The sequence below is a fragment of the Coenobita brevimanus genome, chromosome 88 (assembly GCF_032717465.1).
Source record: "Coenobita brevimanus isolate Jiangsu-jjx chromosome 88, ASM3271746v2, whole genome shotgun sequence".
NCBI classification, from domain to species: Eukaryota; Metazoa; Arthropoda; class Malacostraca; order Decapoda; family Coenobitidae; genus Coenobita; species Coenobita brevimanus.
The window spans coordinates 31,989,167-32,011,503 of record NC_137041.1 but is presented as its reverse complement, the minus strand read 5'-3'; the positions used below and the strand labels follow the sequence as shown (position 1 = coordinate 32,011,503).

Sequence of the window (22,337 nt, the reverse complement as noted above, 5' to 3'; positions counted from 1 at the left end):
GAAGTGTGATCTCACCAGACACCTGTTCATTCATTCAGGAGTGAAGAATTTCAAGTGTGATGAATGTGGTAAATCCTTTGTACAGAAGGGTGAACTCGCCAAACATTTGTTAATTCATTCAGGAGTGAAGAATTTCAAGTGTGATGAATGTGGTAAATCCTTTGTACAGAAGGGTGAACTCACCAAACATTTGTTAATTCATTCAGGAGTGAAGAATTTCAAGTGTGATGAATGTGGTAAACTATTTGTGCAGAAGTGTAGGCTCAATCAGCACCTGTTAATTCATTCAGGAGTGAAGAATTTCAAGTGTGATGAATGTGGTAAACTATTTGCGCAGAGGGCCACTCTCACTCAACACCTGTTAATTCATTCAGGAGTGAAGAATTTGAAGTGTGATGAATGTGGTAAACGATTTGCACAGAAGTGTGATCTCACCAGACACCTGTTCATTCATTCAGGAGTGAAGAATTTCAAGTGTGATGAATGTGGTAAATCCTTTGTACAGAAGGGTGAACTCACCAGTCATTTGTTAATTCATTCAGGAGTGAAGAATTTCAAGTGTGATGAATGTGGTAAACTATTTGCGCAGAAGAGGGTTCTCACTCAGCACCTGTTAACTCATTCAGGAGTGAAGAATTTCAAGTGTGATGAATGTGGTAAACTATTTGCACAGAGGGCCACTCTCACTCAACACCTGTTAATTCATTCAGGAGTGAAGAATTTCAGGTGTGATGAATGTGGTAAACTATTTACGCAGAAGCATAGTCTCACTCAGCACCTGTTAATTCATTCAGGAGTGAAGAATTTCAGGTGTGATGAATGTGGTAAACTATTTACGCAGAAGCATAGTCTCACTCAGCACCTGTTAATTCATTCAGGAGTGAAGAATTTCAGGTGTGATGAATGTGGTAAACTATTTACGCAGAAGCATAGTCTCACTCAGCACCTGTTAATAATTCATTCAGGAGTGAAGAATTTGAAGTGTGATGAGTGTGGTAAACTATTTGCACGTAGGGTTAATCTCAAACATCACCTGTTAATTCATTCAGAAGTGAAGAATTTCAAGTGTGGTGCATGTGGTAAACAGTTTCGTCAGAAATGCTGTCTTACCAAACACCTGAATCATTGTGGAGGGAAGAGTTTCTAATGTGTTTAAGTTGGTAAATGGTTGACTCATTTGATCTCATCCAACAATTTAATTCATTAAGGAGTGAAGAAATTCAAGTGTGATGAGAGGAATGAAGTCACAGAGTGTGCAGTGAGGTTGGATGGTGAGGATATGGAGAATGTGAGTGCATTCAAGTACTGTACTTGGGTAGTGTGATGAGTAAGGATGGAACTTTGGGGGATGAAGTACGTGAAAGGGTAAAGCAGGGAAGAAAGGTTGTTGGTACACTGAAAGCAGTGATGAGAAATAGGGAGGTGAGTATGGAAGTTAAGAAGTCACTGCATGATGGTATTGTGATCCCTACCCTGACGTATGGAAGCGAGGCGTGGACCTTGCAAGAGGGGAACAAGTCAAGAGTAAGAGCAGTGGAAATGAGTTACTTGAGAGGAGCATGTGGAGTGACGTGGAGGGACAGGTTGACGAATGAAGAAGTGAAGGAACGTTGTGGGGTAGATGTGGATGTGGTTGAAAAGATTAGGAGAAATACACTGAGGTGGTTTGGACATGTGGAGAGAATGGAGAATGAAAGACTGACTAAGAGGTTGTATGTAGGTGAGGTGGAGGGAGGGAGAGGGAGGGGCAGACCGAGGATGAGGTGGAGGGATGGAGTCGAGAGGTATATGAGGGAGGGGGGGGTGAGTTGGGGGGAGGGGAGTCAAATGGTGGGTGACAGAGTGACTTGGAGGCGTTTTGTCTGCGGCCACCCTTTGCGGGATTAGGGCGTCGGGCTATAGATAGATAGATAGATAGATGAATGGGATAAATGATTTTATTAAAAGTCCTCTCCAGGATCAGTTCAAGACTGAAAAAAATTGAAATGTGATGACAGGAAAACTGTTTAGAAAAAATGCTTATTCACTTGGCACCTGACAATTCATTCAGGTGTGAAAACAATTAGTTATGATAAAAGTGGCAGAGCTTGTAGTGTAGTAGGTATCAGGCGTTAGCCAGGCATGGTGCCATTCACTAACAGGTGAAGGAGAAGACATGTTTTATCTCTTATGCTGGATTGCCAAAGTGATGTAAGATTTTTAAAAAGTGGGTTGTAGAAGAAAAAAAAAACTACTTGTGAGTGCTTTGGTCTGTAGTGCCCCTTTAGCTACTGTTGGTTCTTGTTGTAGTGCCTGGAAGTGATAATGAGTTGGATCTAGTTCATTTTATATGACCGAAAGTTCGGATAAGTGAGAGAGTGTGGCCGGGACATGGCTGTTTCCATGCGGACGTAATCAGAACATAGATTAAGTTACCTAGTTGCTAAGTCATTTTTTTTCCTACTGTAATTTACTGGTATTAAGTCTCTTTATAATATAAAATCTCGATTGGATGGGAATATGTGCCTTGGTCACGTAATCCAGCATAATGTACGCGTGCTCAAAGTAATGTAAAGCACGATGATTTTCATTGTTTTTCGATGTAAGGGTATAAATAGAGAAGTGTTGTAGAGTAATTATTGCAACTAGAGAATGTAATTTTTTTTGGGTAATCAATTGTAAGGGGAAAGGCATCACACTGAGTCTGTCACAAGTCTGTAGTAATTAAAATTGTAAATTGCGTAATCCGGCATCTCCTCCTTTCCATCACGCGGTTTGGGCGTGTTGCACTCACTCACCGGCTGTGAAATGTAGAAGATGGTCGGTACTGTCGTCATCCTTACCCCCCCCCTCCCCAAGGAATTCTGTAAGTAATTTGATATTAATGATGTTTGGTATGCTGAAGCGCGAATAGTGATATCCCACGCGTGATAATAGTGACGAAATAAAGAAATAGACTCGGGTAGAATCAAGTGTTGCCGTTCCTCAGGAAGTGTGTAATGGTGATTCCATTAGCCATTGGAAGAGCGAGTCCCGAGTTTCCCGCTCACCACTCTGGTATTCTGTGAGCTGAATAGTGAGGTATTTCCCATATATTTATGTACTGTACTTTGTATTATTATGTAGTAACTGGAATCCAAGAATGCTAGCTAGTTCTGTCTGAGTCTCAGATGTGTGATTTTTGTGGGCCAAGTATCAGGTGCCCGGGAACTGTAAATTGTTAATATGTGTTGAGATGACTTTGCAGTTCAGTACTTATTAGGGCTATGTTGTGAGTTAATGTTCACGTAGTTACTTTGTGAGGCACAATGATGTTGAGGCATTGATGATTTTCATGGTTAGAGTTAAAAGTTATTCATGCTTACTGAATTTGTTATAGTACTTTCTCTTCCATGTTATCCCTACAATAAGTAGTATTTTGAGCAGGCCTATGTGTTTGTAGTGTATCTATCTATTGCCAGACGCCTCAATCCCGTTCAGGGTGGCCACAAACAAATCACCTCCACGTTGCCCTGTCCCCCGCCATTTCACTGCCCTGCTCCCAACTCACACCCCCCTCTCTCATATACCTCTCCACCCCATCCTTTCATCTCATCCTCGGCCTCCCCCTCCCTCTCCCTCCCTCCACCTCACTCACATACACTCTCTTCGTCAGTCTTTCACCCTCCATTCTCTCCACATGGCCAAACCACCTCAGTGTATTCCTCCTAACACTTCCTATCACATCCACATCCACTCCATGATGCTTCTTTATATCCTCATTTGTCAACCAGTCTCTCCATGTGACTCCACAGGCTCCTCTTAAATAACTCATTTCCACTGCTCTCACTCTTGACTTGTGCCCTTCCAACAAAATCCAAGCTTCACTTCCATACGTTAGAATTGGTATCACAATACTGTCATGTAGTAACTTTTTCACTTCCATGCTCACTTCCCTGTTTCTTATCACTGCTTTCAAGGAACCAGCAACCTTTCTTCCCTTCTGTACCCTTTCAAGCACTTCACCCTCCAAACCTCCATCCTTACTCATCACACTACCCAAGTACTTAAACATACTCACATTTTCCAATTCCTCACCATCCAACCTCGCTGTACATTCACTGACTTCACTTCTCTCAAAGACCATCACTATACTCTTCCCTGCATTCACCTTTAGATTCCGTTTCTTACACACTCTCCCAAACTCATCCACCAAGCCTTGCAGCTCCCCTTCGTCTTCACTCAACAACACAGTATCATCTGCAAACAACAGTACTGGGAGTTTCCAAACACTACCCTCTCTCACCAGGACCACTCCAACATCCACTACCCTACCTTGTACCTCTTTTATTACCCCATCCATGTACAGATTGAATAACCATGGAGACATGACACATCCTTGTTTCAACCCAACCTTCAAAGAGAAAAATTCACTTAGTTCAGTAGTGCCATGTGTTATTCTGTTATTACTTGAGATGCCGAGTGTTGTAACTCATGTTTCTTTATAATGAGACTTTCGTGATCATGTGAAGGGATTACTTGCATTGGAGAGAATAGTTATTCATTATACATATTAACTTCTAGCGGGTCCAAGTGTTGAGGTCAAAGTGCCAGTGAGTGAGTCAAAGTTCAAGTGTGGAGGTTGAAGTCCCAGTGAGTGAGTCAAGGTCCCAGTGTGGAGGTCAGGGTCGGCAGTGGCAGTGGACTGAACCAGTGAACTTTGTGCTCAGAGGGACGATTATGAAGAAACATATTGGACCAGGACAAAGGAGCTAAGTTTTGTGGATTTGATATTAGGACCATATATTTTTTTTTTAACAACTTGCCAAATGATTCAGGTTTAATCTGTGAAGCAAGTAGCTGGGGAAGAGATCTACATTTCTTTTGGTCTTGTTAATACACATTTCCTCCCACTTGAACCTTATTGTTTGTATAACCCTTGAGAACTGGTCGTATAGAGCTTACCTTCTAGTTTATTAGTGTGAAAACTTAGAAGCATTCTGGGAAACTGCGAAGGTTGGGCTTGGGTTGGCCTAGTTGGAGACTGGCCCGTCATTTTGGCATGCTACCACTCTTAACTTGACCACTTGAAATGTAATAAACGCAACCGAAGAGGCCGTTAATGGGAGAGAGTCTCCATCAATCTGAGTTCCCGACCGTACCAGCACACAGTGGTCATCAATAGTGACTTGTTTTCTGCCCCTTTTGACCATGTAAAAGTCTGGATCGCAGAGGTGACAGTACATGGGGTACCTCGTCCCCAGAGGGTGTCCCAAAAAGGACACCCCGTGATTCGAAAGTTTGCTCCCGCCAGTCCAAAGACCCCCTTCCCCAACACCCCCCAGCCCAGACACCCAACCAACCAACTCAGGACAGCACTGAGGCGATCCCTCTGGAGAGCGGAACCGATGACCCATACAGGTAACCTACGTTTCGGGCAGCGCTTAGTCAGACCCCTCACCCACAACCCTACCCGCATGGGAGACCCTGCCAGATGTCATTACATCCATGAATAGGCTTGTGGGATCACCGGAGCACGCAAGCCCCCCCACCACGACAAGGTGGCTGCCCATGGGGGGGTCTTTTAAATGGAGAATTCTGAAGGGCATGATGGTTAGATTGGAGGTGAACAGGACTCTGCGTGAAACTTTTACTGTCCACATTCTCGTGAAGGCAGTGAGAGAAACAATCTTTTCAAAATAGCAGCAGGAATAAGTGGGATAGCTGGTGTTATGGTGTTATACAGCAGTGAAATTAATGAAAATTGTGAGACTGACGAAAACAAAATGAGTGGAATCATAGTATTAAAAAGCACTACAGTGGCATGGTCATACTTAGAGTGCACTTAGATATTCTGACGAAGACTTTCAAAGGGAGAATGAAGATCATGCTGCACGAGGAAGGCTACACCTGGTATGAAAGAAGGTGGCTGTGCAGTATATTGGTGAAAAAAAGTGGCAGAGTAACTGAAGAAGATGTGAGGCCAAGGTACTTTGGATGTGGTTTTGTCATGGCTCTCCCGTTAGAAGGTTTCCAGGACGGAGCAAGAAATCGATGTTGTTGCTGTTGATGTCAACTATGAACCAAGTCATAGCAATTGGTTTTCACGTGTCATTATGTTCACTTCTTTCATGTAACAAGATAATCATGTTTGTAACTGTGTGTGTATGTGTTTTATATATATATATATATATATATATATATATATATATATACAGTGGGCTCGCATAGTGCGCGAGAGATTGGGCGATGCATGAGCTCGCGCACTGGGAATTCGCGTGTTAGGAATACATAATCTTATGGGAATAATTACATATAGGCGGTACCCCCTCATACCTGGACATTTTTTGGCCCTTAGAGACATAATAAAGGTCATATGTTTCAGACATTGTACTAAAGCTATAGCTACAATTACAAAAATATAGGTAGTCACCTTAACAACAGTAGACAACAGGCCTGATGACCTTAAATAACAGGGGTTCCGAGGCGCGGCAACACTTACAGCGCCGCACTCCCCACCGCACCTCCCACCACACCAACACTTCCCTCCGCAGACTCCTCTTGATCATCTTCCCCAGGAGCATCCAAGTCACTCACTTTGGCCATAAACCCTTCAAAGTCCAATGCTGACACTTCTGACATTGCATCCTCTTCATCCTCAACAGGATGACACATGACGCACTCTGTGAGGGGTGGTCGCGCACTAGTAGAAAATGGCATTTTTGAGCCACTCCTTGCCTCTGCCTCGCGTTCTGTGCAGTAAACTCGCGCATTAAAGGGTTTTAGGCTATGCTTTTTGGTCACTCGTGTACAAGGCGAATCACGCACTGTGCAAGCCCACTGTATATATATATATATATATATATATGTGTATATTTACACCGGCATAGATATAGATAGATATATCATGTATACCGGTATATACAGTATATTCATCGCATCATAGTGGTATTAACTGACTGAGCTACAAGTGTTATGATGTCTTTTTTACTTTTTTTTTAACGAGGAATTGTTCAGGAGAAACACTACCAACCGTGAATCCACCATCCAAAATCAGTGTGGTACCCAAGTACTTCAGGTATATTATTATGCAGTTTATGCAAAAATACTTTTAAACTATATTTCTTAATAAAGCAACAGACTACAGTCTATGTAATTAAATATAGTATTAGCTTTAACGTTTTACCCCAGAATCTTGCAAGGATCCAGCAAAATAAAAGACGAACACGATCGCCCTGGGAAACTTTCTTACACTTACCACGAATCTCTTGCATTTTGACAGGAAATACTTGCGAAATATCCTCGTTTGATCATGGCCTAAGGCGCACTCCAGCTTGCTCTGTTCACACCGATACCAGTCCAGCCATTCTTCACCATAACTGAAGTATTCCATCTTGTTCATGCTGAGAGAATCTGAAAAACGGGGATGGATCATACTCTTCATTTTCAACTCAAACTATGGTTTATCTGGACAGATTATATGGAAGTGATAAAGTCCTATCCCATCTTTCATTCCTCCTTCCTCTGCTGTATTTTCCTCGAGATATTGAAGATGACCTCGAGATAGCTTCTTTAACTAATTTTTAAAACCAGTGTTTTTCACAAAGAAATTAAATATAATTCAACACGCCTGCTACGGTAGCCTAATACTGTTTACCAGACACCACTATCTGTGACTACTAAAATGAAAAGCAACCAATGTCCTGGAGGACAAACTTTATCTAAATTTCTCAAGTTAACGATAAAACACTATAAACTTCATTTTTTTTTTTAAACAAGACACTTAGAGAATGCGGGATCCACAAAGACTGCAAACAAGCGTAACTGCTGATGTATGAACTCATTCTCCCAAACTGTATCCTAAATATATATGAAAGTCAGTCAGGCGATGTCTGAAGCTTACTGGTCAAGTAAGGTATCTTGACTTCTATGGTAGCTAAATTACTGGAGACCATTATTAGGGACACGATGACCCTGTAGCTTTACAGCATTACATGGTCGTCTCGTTAATTTGGTTTTGTCAGTCTATTTCACTCCATGACGCACTTGATCACCAGATATGGGCTAACATAACTACGGTAGTTTTCATCCTAAACTAGACAAGCTTTTCACCCTTTGGTAGCTAACTTATTTTGTGTAGCTAGATCATTTTCTGTCTTCTCTACTTCTTTCTTTTAGCACGTCTTTGTGACTAGCATCATGTTCTAATGTAGCAACTCAGCATTCAAAATAGTGAGACGGCAATTTTAGGTCAAGTTAGAGTAAAAAGGGTACAGGTTTTCAGAGGGTCTGAAAATGTACCCGGTGACATGGAAATGTTGAGTTCAAGCCGTACGAAATACAGGGACAAATTGGTTAGAATACATACTTGAGTAAATGATGGAAGTAGAATAAGCTAATGGGTGATCATCTTACATGGGTGTCAGTAGATAATGGTGTGCCGGAGTTATTTTGGCGCATATTCTAGTCGGTATTTACATATATTAATGTAGGTACCGCAATACCATCTTAACCAATAAAGACAGAATCAAACATCAACAAACTTATACAAAAATTACTTCTTAACCTGTAAAGGCCGGTTCACACAACATGGTTAACAAAAATTCTCCCAACACTATAACAAGAGGATGAGGGAAATTATCATGAACCTCATTTAAAGGAAAACACTACCCTAATGTTAGTATGCCGACACAATGAATATACTGTCAATGAGTCGAAGACTACGAGTGATTGAGTGTAGGCTACAAAAAACTCGAGGCATTTTTTTTTTTCCTCTCCTATACTTCTGCGGGTTCGTGCTTGCTAACCTTGCTTAAGTTTTACCAAGGTCAAGGTCAGCAGTGAAATTTCTCGTAATGCTTCACCAATTTCAAACACCAAATTCTGTCATTTACTAATTTTGTAGAGAGATAAGAAATTCAGAATTCAACAATCACCTACCGGAATAGAACACTTGCAACCGTTTCTCATCACCATCACCTATGAACAACTATTAGCCTCCTCCTCTTACCATTAATTTCAAAATAAAAATGAAAATTTAATGTACTAAGTGACAGTGAGAAGGAAATAAACAAAGACCCAAGTGCAAGGGATAAGCTCCTGAATTTTAAAGTAAAGCAAGAAAATTGCCAGATTGAAGAATAAACTCAATTTGCAAGTAAATAAGAAAGTGTAAAGGTAAACTTTATCATAGAACAAAAAAAAAAAAAAATCGAAAAGCCAATAAAACCAGAGGGTAGCCAGACTGAGGGTTAAACATCACAAAACAGCCTTTAATACAATTGCCTGTAGCTACCCAGACGGAATGGTGCAATGATTAAACTGAGTCAAAACATGTGGCCATTAAACCAAAATGGTAAAATAATTCGGATAGAAATAAAATCAGATTAGACGCCAGTCAGACTCTGAGGGCAGCCACGTTGTTTAAAACCCTTAAATTACAATTACAACCAACGGCTGGCAGAATAAACTATACAGATTTAAAAAGGACATTTACGAAAAAACGGGAAACAAACCGTGTGGTAAACTGCTATACAAGCAAATACGACTAGTGAGAAACTAGACTGAATGTAAAGCCTTAATAGAACAGAAAACTAGTCATGACTTTTTTTTTTCACAGGGAAGCCAGAAAGGTAATTCTTAAAAAACATGTTAAACCAAAAGGTAGGACAATTTCAGTCATTCATTCATTGCCAGACGCCATGTATCCCAGACAGGGTGGCCAAGGGCTTAGAGTTAATTGTTTTACAGGGAGGGGCACTAATCCTCCACCAACCCCACTAGACGTAGGGATGCCAACAGCATCTGGTGTTCCCAGGCGGTCACCCATCCAAGTACTAACCAGACCCAACGTTGCTTAACTTCGCTGATCGAATGGGAAGCGGTGTACTCAACGTGGTAGGACAATTGCAGGGGCTAATAAAACAGACAGGAAGTAGCTGGCGTGTTTTCTCTCAGGTCCGCTTAACTACAGAAACAAGAGGTCTGCGCTTGCGCAGATCCATGATGCAAGCACCCCTTACATAACTAAGGTGCATAGAAAAGTATTCCTCGACTCGAATATACAACAACTCCCCTTCCAATATTTTGAAAGTCTTCAATCAATAAAATATATGACAACTAAAGTATGAATGGTCCCGGTAATACATTAACATACTTCCTTAGAAATGTAAATTATTATTTTTTTTAAGCATCTACAAAATACATTAGCTACAGTAAATGCTGGCAACACTACTTTCAATTACAATTGTTTTCACAAACCCCTATCAAAGGACTTGCTATAAATTCTCCTTGGAGGCTTCACCACTCCCTTAGAGTGTCTTAGTTCCGGAATCTCCGGACGCAACCTGGACTCTTTTGGACTATCATGCTCTCTAGAATCCAATTTGGACTCATTTGAAACATTCTCCCTAGAATCATCCTTCTTCCATGGCACTTGCTCCAAAGCAGTCCCAGTGAAAGGTACCGCTGACCCTTCTTACTCCCCACTGTTTGACTGATAGTTGGGCTATACATTACTGGGAGCTTGATAAGAAGTAGATACAAGAAATCTGTGCATGATTTGGTCGGCATGCCTCTTCCATATAATATTTCCAAAATCCTGAACTTGGACTCCGTAATTCCTCAGCCCCAATACCTCCACCATTCTTTCCTTTACCCAAGAATCTCCCTTGCCAAAACTCTTTACAAGGACTGCATCTCCTACCCTGAAGAGTATTTCTTCGTCACTAAAGACCCTATCTCTAAACTTAGCAAAATTCCAATCTTTAGGGGGATTCTCGTTTACCTGAGTCATCGGTTACAGGTACCGCACTCTGAAATTTTGGTTAAACATTAAATCAGCATCAGGCTTACCAGTTGCAGAGTGACATGTTTTCCTATGATTATACAGAAATCTACATAGTCTGGTATTCAAACTACCTTGCACAAACTTCCTCAACCCTTCCTTCAAAGTCCGCACTGCCCTTTCAGCCAAGCCATTAGATGAAGGATTATGAGGAGCTGGGGTCACTTGCTTTACGCCATTCTTGTTCAAAAACTTGTATCTCCTGTGATGCAAAATAAGCATTATCTGAAACAATATCAGGCAATTCAAAATTATAAAAGGATCTTCTAAGCAACTCAATGGCAGAAGTAGAGGTCATAGAATTGGTTACATGGATACCTAGGAATTTAGTATGTGCATCCACACTAACAAGAAAATATTTGTTCTGCAAGGGTCCTGCATAATCTATATGCAGACGGTGAACCAGCATCTTGCCAGGAAAGGACTGGAGTGGTCGGTGGTTTCATATTCTTCAAACAATTACCTGGTATCACAACTTCTAGTCAGTTCTGAAATATCTTGATCAATCTTTGGCCACCATACCCAGTTCCTTGCCTCTGCCTTCACTGCTGAAATACCGTTATGGCCAACATGCAAGTGATCCAATACCTTACAGTGCAGGTCCCCTGGCAATACCACTCTGTTCCTATACAAGATAACATCCTCATGAATACTTAAATCTTCTTTCACCATGGTATACTCAGTTAAAGCTGGAATGATATCCTTACTCCATCCAAACTTCAGACTGTTTTGCAACTGACAAAGAATTACATCCTTCTTGGTTTGCTTCCTAACAGTGGAAAAGGAAATGTCATCAAAATCCAGAGATTCTATCAACTTACTGTACCGTAAACCGGGGTGAATTCGGACGATTTTTTCATTTTTTTGTGCCATGTAATCTAGTTTTTTATTCAGTCCAAGATCTTAAGTACTGTATGTTGAGCTGGTCCACTAGGGTATCGAATCATAGCAGTACAAAATTTAAAATGTTTCATATATAATTATAGCAAATATAGTAATGGGTGTCCGAATTTGTACTCAAACTTTGGTGAATTCGGACACACTGTATAAATTCGTACATAGATAGAAAATGAATGCATATGACTACCCTAGGTTCCCAGTTAAGTCTCGGACGTATGTGGGGCCACTTCGGACGCTCTGGGGCTTTTAAAAAAATGTTCTTCCAGTACAAAAATAATGCCACTCCCTGACAAAATAAGCTAATGACTATAATCAGATATGAACACAACAGCAATTTTATTTTTTTCCTTGGTTTAAATAAAACATATTAGAACACATGTAGATAAGATAAATCTAGCTACAAACCTTAGTACTGTATATGGAACAATCATTTCTTGACTAAAAATTTGGTTTTTGGAAGACTGATGGATTATAAGTTACAGGTGATATTTAACACGATTATTTGGCTTTACCAGTTTTTTGCATGCCTTTTTCACTACGATAAGGACCTTGATCTCCACCAGTTCTTTTCTTAAATGTTCGAGTCATTGGGTGACCTTGTTTAAACAGGTAGTACCATAAAAGCTCAAGAGTATACCTGTAAATGATACATATGAACCCAATTACACACAGTATCCACATATGGCAAATTATAAGCAATTGTACATTGTAAAAAGTGTTACTTTTTCGTTCATACTCCCCCTGTCCGAATTCACCCCATGTCCGAACTGACTCCAATTTGCATTAAAATTTTATTAAAATTTTAAAAATCTCATTAAATGCCCAGTTATGAGATTAATTGAGAAGATAACGCCAATTACTTACTTTGCACTTTCACACTACGCATGAAAGTACATCCGGGCACCGAAGATTTTCCTGCATCTATTCATTGACATTTCTGCCAAAGAAAGTTTGCCAATGTTACAAATTTTATTCTTTTTACATATGGTTGCTTTTTAGTATATATTTGGTATGTGTCACGTGATATGTTAAGTATCTTTATACACGAAAGTACAGTAAAGAATTACAAACAATTGGGAGCAAACAGATTTCTAATATGTTTATTCATTAATTATTAATTAATTTAAACAACTTTTTATTGCAATAATATCCGAATTCGCCCCGAGTCCGAATTCACCCCAGTTTACGGTATTCTGCAGGAGTTCCAGATTCAACATCATCCTCTACTGGTAGTCTGCTGAGGGCATCTGCCACTACATTATCCATCCCAGATTTGTGAGCCAAGTCATAATCATACTGGGACAGGAACAAAGCCCATCTTTGACTTCTGGCATCAGCATTAGCAGGGACTGGTTTTCCCTTGCCAAATAATCCAAGTAATGGTCTGTGATCTGTCCTAGCAAGAAAGTGTCTTCCAAGCAAAAAATATCTAAATCTTTTGACAGTAGAAACTAAAGCCAGGCCTTCCCTGTCAATTTGTGAGTAATTCTTTTTAGACTCATATATATATATATAGTGCAAAATACGCTGGTTTCTCTTTACCCTCTTGGATCTGTAACAGAACAAATCCAACCCCAGTGGGAGAGGCATCTACTTCAACAATCAAAGGAGACTGACCATCAAAATTAGTCAACAAGGTTGAATTCTTTAAATCATTTTTGATGTCCTCAAATGCCTGGTGCTCTAGCGTTGTCCACTGGAATTTGACATCCTTCTTTAATAAATCATACAACAGTGCTACCTAAGTTGAAAAATTCTTAACAAATTTACAATAATATGTGATCAATCCCAAGAAGGAGTGTAGGCTACTTCAGCAGTTGATTAAGGAGCAGGGGCATCAAGTATACCCTGAAGTTTGCTTGGCGAAGGCTCGATACCCTAACCTGAGATATGATACCCTACCTAAGTATTCCAAGTCATTCACATGCAACTGAGACTTATCCTTGTTGATCTGAACATTATGGTCCTGCAAAATTTTGAGTACCCTTTTAAGCCTCTCATCATGCTCACTTTTGTTTTCACCTGAAATAATGGTATCATCTTGGTATGCTGCTACACCTTCTACCTGAGCCATTAACTGTGAAATAAACCTCAGAAAAATAGCTGGAGATGAGGAAAGGTCAAAAGGTAATCTCTTATACTTGAACATTCCTTTATGAGTGATTATTACTACGAGTGCTGGCCCTAAAATATCTGTAGAATCATCCATAAAATTTCTTGAGATTTGAAAAAAATTCTGTAGATCACAATTTCACGCATATATTGACAAAAGGTATGCAAATATGTCTCAGTTGTCTGTGCCTTTATTTAAAAGAAAAAAAAAATATGATTAATTCCATACGAATAATCTAAGATTAATAGTTTTATTAAATTAAGAATATGGTATGAATTTTCATATTTCAAATTCATAAAATGCGGGTTAACACACAGTTACTATGGGTCAAGTTAGACACGAACCTAACTGAAAACTTATACTGAAAACAAGGGCTAAAAGAGAGAGCCCCTTTTTCACTTTTCGTTTTGCTCATAACTTTCTAGGCCAAATAACTATAACCTTGTTATATTAGATAACCGTAGGAACAGTCGCTAACACCACTAATATATTCCAAATATGTCCAAACTTCCGAAACTAACTCTGACATACCTGCTTCTGACTCCCTCAAAATGTAAACAAAAATGGCAGTACACACCTGCGCATTCGATAGTAGAAAAATGTATATATTTAATATCGAAATTTTCGTATTAGTTCACAGATTAAGCAGTTTATAAGTATATTAATTGTTATACTGCAAGTACTAGTCTAATATAGCTTAAGCGACATAATTTGAAATTAAAGAAAATACGATATTTCATAGAAAACTTTACGTTTCAAGGGTTAACGACTGTATACAATACGCTTTCTTTCAGGACTGTCCTCTTGCCCACTGCTAAATTTCTCTATGGTATTTGTAAATTGAATTCCTTTCCATATTGCTTGTAAAATTTCTTGAGAATTTCTGTAATATATCAAAATATCTGTAGCTTAAGAACAAAATTCTGTATTTCTGTAGATCCTTCCAAAAATCTGTAGAAATACAGAAATTTCTGTAGACCTGGCAACCCCGTTGCAAATAAGCATTCTGGAGGTCAATCTTAGAGAACACATTGCCCTTACCAATTCCTGGCAATAACTCTTCGATTTTAGGAAGAAGATACTTATCACGTTGGATTTGCTTATTTAGCTCTTTAAAATCACCACATATTCTAACAGATTTTTTTCTCAGCCTTCAATACAGGTATAACTGGTGCTGCTCACTAACTGCAAGAAATTGGATCTAAAATGCCTTCCCTGACAAGCTTGTCTAAAGCATCTTCAACCATCTGCCTATGATGAAAAGGAACTGTGCGAGCCTTCATGAATTTTGGAGAAACCTCACTCTTAACCTGTACCTTGGCTATGATGCCAGAGATAGGCTTGTTAGGGTCAATACAGTACTGGTCTAATAAATGGCTTGCAACCAAAACCTGCTGGACCTTAAAGTTTTCATCTAATCCAGCTAAATGAATTCCAACCCTAGGCATAAGATAGTTGCCACACAAATTGTTAGTAACACTGTGCACTCTTGTCCTACTTGCACTCCATTGTACCTTAATGAAATAAGTGTTGCACTCTGCGCATAAAGTATTTCCACTCATAAAACCATTTTCTAAACATAACACACTCTAGTTAATTTACGTTACAGTGAAAGTCAATTAAATCTGTCTTTTCACTCAGAACTCAAATTCCTCAACACTATGCACTGTTTTTTTTTTTTTTTTTCACTGCACAACACTGTAAATTCCCGTGTGGTCTTGTGGAGAAGTTCTAGGCGTCTAATCAATGTCAGAGTCTGAGAGTAGCTCATGCAGGTGACCCAGGGGTGCGTCGCTGGGTCGTGGTGATGACGTACCCACTGCAGACGACTCTGAAGAGAGGCGCAAACTCACATCAAGTTGTGACTCCACCATGCCTGATGTGCTGGGCTGTGGCTCGGAGCATGAGGGCCTATCTTGGGGAGGCAATGGAGTGAAGCCAGGATTGGGCACAGCGGGGGTCACGAGCCTGAAAAAGCTGTCAATGGTTGATTGACGCAAGGAACGACGATTTTGATGATTAATGATGTGCTGCCTGAAAGTGTGCACTTCCTCCAAAAGTCCCAAGGGCCCCATCTCCCTGTCGCAGTCTGGGTGCTCCAGGTAGTCCAGAATGAACTCTAGGTGTTCCCGGAGTGCGCTCAGCTTGGGGATGGCTGGAGTGGTGTCACATTGAGAGGAGTCTGCATCATCATCGGAATCTTCAAGCTGGGTACTGACGCCTGCATCTGAAGATGCGATCTCGATATCAGACAATGTCTTATACCCAGGATTGCCCTCGTCGTCATCCAACCACTCACGCACTTCGTCCACATCAACATCGTCCCCATGCGCACGTAGACGTGCATGGAAGTCATCCACGTCAAAACCTAGGAAATCGTGTTCCACAACCTTTCCGAGAGGCAGACGAGACCAACCATTTTCTAGAGTCTTGACAGGGATTTCCTTCCATGCACTGGCCCAGTTGTAGATTGCAGACTTGATGTTGTGGCGGTGAAGGTTTTCCAAAGTCCGCTGGCCTCGCGTGTCCCGTCCCTCCCTGTGCTCATCCTCGTCCTCGAGAACAACCATCGCGTCATCCAGGAACTTCCGTCAGTACAGCCTCTTCGTTGCCACGATCACTCCTTGGTCCATTGGTTGGATGAGAGCAGTAGTATCAGGTGGCAGAAACATGCACCTAATGCGCCCATTCTCAGTCACCAACTCCTTGTCGCACGGGTGGGCAGGTGCATTATCGAGGAGAAGGAGGGCCTTTACCTCGTCGCATGGGATACCCAGTTTCTCCGTCTGGTAATGGATGACCTCCTTGATGAAATGGGGGTAGAACCAGTCTTTGAAGATCTGGGCTGTGAACCATGCCTTCAAGGAATGGTACCAGACAACAGGAAGGACATCCATCACCCCACGAAGACACCGAGGCTGCTTTGCACGGCCAACAATAACGGGCTTGAGCCGGTGCATGCCGTTAGCATTGGCACAACACAAAGCAGATATCCATTGCTTGCAGAGCTTGCGGCCAGGTACACGTTTCTCTGTCTCCTTGGCTAGAGTGTTCGTAGGGAAAGAGCAATAGAATAAGCTAGTTTCATCAGTGGTGTAGACTTGACCAAGGGTGAGGCCCTCCCTGTCGATCAAGCGCTTCAATTTGTGCCGAAACTCATCTACTCCATCCACGTTGGCGTCCAAAGCTTCTCCATGAGACTTACGGTTGGTAAGGCCATGTCGTAACTTGAACGCGAAGAGCCAACCTTCGGATGCCTTGAAGTCTAGGGCGTCGTGAAGCCTTGCAAACTTCTCAGCAACAGCCTTCAGCTCTGTGCCATGCACCATCACACCAGCAGCACGTTGCTGTCGATACCTAATCAACGTGAAGCGGTCGACTTCTGCATACTTGGGAGTACTGTATACATCACCTTCCTCTCCATGTTGCATTTGCTTTTCGACGAGAAGTCAGCCGTGTACTGCATGAGTTTGTCGCGGGATCTCTTGATATCAAACAAAGTAGATCGGGCAAGGTTGATTTCACGAAGGATGTGTGAGGAAGACCATCCCGCATCCACCTTGTCCAATATCTCCCTCTTCTTCTCCAGAGTCAAAACCACTCTCTTCCTCTTCTCAGGCAGTGGGGCCATCATCATGCACATGAAGAAGAGGCACGAGAGCAGCAGGAGAGCCTGCAGCAGGTAAGGCACCACCACAAAAGCAAGCACGTGGGAGGCCATGACGACGAGCGTGCACACACAACGAGACGGGCGGTAAGTGGGGAGGATGCAGGGGCACTCTAGCGGACGTCGGCGGAACGATGCACCAAAACACAGCTGGCCTGCGCCGCGTGCGCCAACTTCAAATTACGGGCGGGAAAAAGTCGGATTTTTTTCGATTTTTCTGTGTTTTTTTGCCCGTTTTGGTAATATTGGATCCCGGGACAAAATGTCCGGTTATTGGGGATGTCCGGAAATTGGGCGTCCAGATATTATGGGGATTACTGTATATATATATATATATATATATATATATATATATATATATATATATATATATATATATATATATATATATATGTATATATATATATATATATATATATATATATATATATACATATATATATGTATGTATATATACAGTATGAATATGCTTGCGTGTGTGTGTGTGTGTGTGTGTGTGTGTGTGTGTGTGTGTGAAACAGTTCAGTATCATACTTAATATTTATTTTTGTTTTCTCAAAGACACATTTTTCAAGTTGGGAAGTGAAATACCCACCCCACTGGGAGGCTAGGGACAGGGTGTTGCAACACCCACCCCAAGGGGAGACCACAGGGAGGTGCAAAGGGCGCGTGAAGGGCCCAGGCCAGACAGGCCTATGTCTCCCACTACCTTGTGCCCCTCTTCCCCTCAACGGAGCCAGCCAGAAGAACGCCACTCCGGCAGACTACTCTCCAGCTGGGCCAGCACTCACTGGGATTGGGGTGGGACTTGTACTCCTACAATCCCAGGTAGCACCATGACGATGGCCACCATCTGCGTCGGGGGGAGAAGTCAGCCACTGTACGCTTCTCTGCTACTACCCCCTGCAGGACCTCGGCAACACCCACCGTCTGCGCTGGCGAAGGGTCGGCCACTGTACACTCTTCACCTGCTGTCCCAGGGGTAAGCAGAACAGCAGCGACGGCCACCGTCCACGCCGGGGAGGGATTGGGCACTGTATGTCCCTCGTCTGCCACCCCTTTGACGGCCCTCATTGAGGACGTCCCTTGCTTGCCTCACCCATCCAGAGGCCGAGTGGGACACCCTTCTCTCTCCCCCCACAGAGGCAGCCCCACGGCGGAGTTGCAGCTGGAGGAGATCTGGAATGGCCCCTTGGTGAGTCTGGGGATCCACTCCCTTCAACCTGTGCCCCTATGATATCCATCGCAGTCGGACTCCCGAAGGAAGGGACACCGCAGGCAGCCCTGACGAAGGCTCGACCCGAGCGAGACTGCAGTCCTCAGTCACCCAAGGGCGCCCCAGACCTCTGGGGCCTGACCTTCCCAGCCCCATCAGCAAGCAGTCCTCCTCCAGGAGCAGGCACAGGGAAGTGCACTTGCTCACCCTGTTCGGCCCCAGCCCCGAGGGTTGACCTTCTCACTGAGGCCCCACCAGGGAAAGGCCTCCCTCCACACCACCCAGCACCCCACTTCAGACGACTCGGTCCCTAGCAGTGGTCCCGTGCCTCCTGCGGGAAGGCACACCTGACGGGATCCCTCCCACACCTGGACGACACCTGTGATACGCCCAGTCCCCAGCAGCCCAACCAAAGTCCTCCTGTCGTATTGTGCAATTAACCTGTACAGTGTATTGTGTTAAGATTGTATCAAGTATTGTGTTGGCTTTGTAGCAATACACGGGTAAGGTTGGTTGACCCGAGTTTTTATGCCCTGTTGCTCTAGCTGCATGCTCTAGACTGGTCTTGAAGGGAACCCCAGATCAGTCGCTCGTGTCCAGAGAACAAGAAGATGGACTCTGAACACGTAGCAAAAGAGGACGAATTTCCAATAATGGTGGTGTTTACTTTAAAGTTTTATATATTGTTTGTGACTGGATAAAACAATAATAGATCAAGAAATACTTCACCGGTCTGAAGGGATTAATAAGAGGTCTGTTTACTGCAGAACTTTCAAAGGTTTCTTAGGCTTTAATATATACAAGCTTTTCCTTTTTCTGTGGGAAAGTATACCATGGGTTATTACAATATATCTTTAAAGGGTCTACAGTAACGACACACACACACACACACACACACACACACACATTTTTAAACCCATATCGTCTCATTTTTAACAGTCAGTGCTGCAGAATATTAACGACAGATTAATGACTTTAAAGGTGATTAAAAGAGGTGGTGATGAGAGTGGTGAAGGTGATGACACTGGTGATGAAAGTGATTACAGTGGTGATGAAGGTGAAGACAAGGGCGATGAAGGTGATTACTGGTGATGAGAATGATGATGACAGTGAGGAAGATGACAGTGTTGATGAAGGTGATAACAGTGGTGATGATGATGACAGTAGCTTAGTGATGACTGGTGATCATGACTGGTATGAATATGATGACAGTGGTGATGGTGATGATAGTGGTAATGAAGGTGATAACAAAAATGATGATGATGACAGTGGTGATGACAATGGTGATGGTGAGGAGTGATGATGACAGTGGTGGTGAAAGTGATCATAGTGGTGATGACAGTGATGATGATGACAGTGGTGGTGAAAGTGATCATAGTGGTGATGACAGTGATGATGATGACAGTGGTGGTGAAAGTGATCATAGTGGTGATGACAGTGATGATGATGATGACAGTGGTGGTGAAAGTGATCATAGTGGTGATGACAGTGATGATGATGACAGTGGTGGTGAAAGTGATCATAGTGGTGATGACAGTGATGATGATGACAGTGGTGGTGAAAGTGATCATAGTGGTGATGACAGTGATGATGATGACAGTGGTGGTGAAAGTGATCATAGTGGTGATGACAGTGGTGATGAAGGTGATGACTGGTGATGAGAGTGGCGATGGCGACGTTTGAAGGCTTTATGTATCGCAGAATAGGACAGTAATGTGTAATAAGCACAATAAATCGGCCAAGAAAAGGTGCTGGGGAGCTTCCTTAACTGACGAGACCCAAGAGTGATGTGAGAGGGAGGCCGAGGATGAGATGGGGAGATGCAGCGAAAAGGGATGGGAACGAGAGTAGTGTGAGTGGAGGAAGGGCAGCTTAATGGCGAAAGGCAGGGTGGCAGGAAGGCAATTTATTCCCAGCCACATCTCTCATAGACGAAGAATGCTGAGAAAGCTGGATAATTATGAAGCTGGATAATTATGAAGGTGAATCATTATGAAGGTGAATGATTATGAAGGTGAATAATTAGGAAGGTGAGTATTTATGAAGGTGAATAATTTGAAGGTGAATAATTATGAAGGTGAATAATTATAAAGGTGAATAATTATGAAGGTGAATAATTATGAAGGTGAATAATTAGGAAGGTGAGTAATTAGGAAGGTGAATAATTTGAAGGTGAATAATTATGAAGGTGAATAATTATGAAGGTGAATAATTATGAAGGTGAATAATTAGGAAGGTGAGTAATTAGGAAGGTGAATAATTTGAAGAATAATTATGAAGGTGAATAATTATGGTGAATAATTATGAAGGTGAATCATTTGAAGGTGAATAATTATGAAGGTGAATAATTATAAAGAAATAATTATGAAGGTGAATAATTATAAAGGTGAATAATTATGAAGGTGACTAATTATGAAGACTGAGGCAACACAGAGGTGATGGCTGCAGTGACGGCTGCCGTGACCCCCGTGGCGGAGTGACGCAAGAATCTGGCCAGCCTTTGCAGCAGTGACTTGCCCATCACCATATTGTTGTTGTTGTTCCTGTACGAGAATAACAATAATAATAATAATAATAATAATAATAATAATAGCTCATCGCCATATTGCTGCTGGTGTTCCTGTAAATGAATACTACTACTACTACTACTACTACTAATGATAATAAATGAAAACAGAAATAATAATGATAATAACCACTAAAGTGCGTTTTGTGAGCACTAGAAGGGCAAGTAAGCGTGTGTACACACAGCAAAAAAACTATCGTTACAGGGGGGTCCGATGTGTTTCATACTGAACAACCTGGCTGTCTCGCTAGGGTTGGTAAGCCTGACAGTGGGTGAGTTGCCAAATAGGACGAGGTAGAAATATGCATGGGAGAAGCAATGGATATAGCTTATAATAAATATGCAACAAACACACGCAGGGATACCAATGGAGGAGGCTGTTGTCAAAAACCTTCATTCGTGTGTCATTTTATATCGCGCAGAAGGTGTAACGATAGTTTTTTTGTTGTGTGTACATATGCCTATCATCATAATTTCATCTTGGTGTAAACTTGCACATTTCTGGTGACGCAGTTGAACTATAATAGGAGAATAATTGAGCTAAAATGTTTACCTTCTCACGTTTTTTTTTTCTCATGTTTTCTCTCTGGATGTGCATATAGTGAAGCGCCGTAGCATTTATCACTCGAGCAATATTCAGTTCTCTACTCCTGACTTGCCGTGTCAACAACCTGCATAGGTAAACGCCTGGCTATTGACTGAATGATAAAACCTAGAAATGAGGCAATTACCCTTGATGATTTCACCCCCTAAACAGACACAACATTCATGTAAAATTATGAACATAGGACCCGGTATTTAATTGTTAGAATTCATGCAAGAAAACATACTGTTACAACAGGAAATCTTTTTTTAATTCTATTTCATAGAGAAGCATGTCAGTTGAAGCCCTCGGTACATTTCCTTGGAAAGCTGGGATTCCAAGGTGTTTCGCTGGTCTCATGAGTAAATATATAGCTAAAAACGAAATTTGCTGAATGTTTCTACTACTTACTGAAAGAATGTGCTCTATCTCACATAATAGATAAGTTATTAACTTTTGAAAATCGTCACGGTTGGGCCGTGTCGTGT

General features: G+C 41.8%; 1 non-coding gene across 1 annotated transcript; it reads right to left on the bottom strand.

Annotated features, from left to right (window-relative positions):
• Nucleotides 1-9,750: 9,750 nt before the first annotated feature.
• On the bottom strand, nt 9,751-9,869 carry LOC145411277 (5S ribosomal RNA). Its single transcript, XR_013899403.1, has one exon. It is a non-coding gene; the product is annotated as a 5S ribosomal RNA (ribosomal RNA).
• Nucleotides 9,870-22,337: the final 12,468 nt, after the last annotated feature.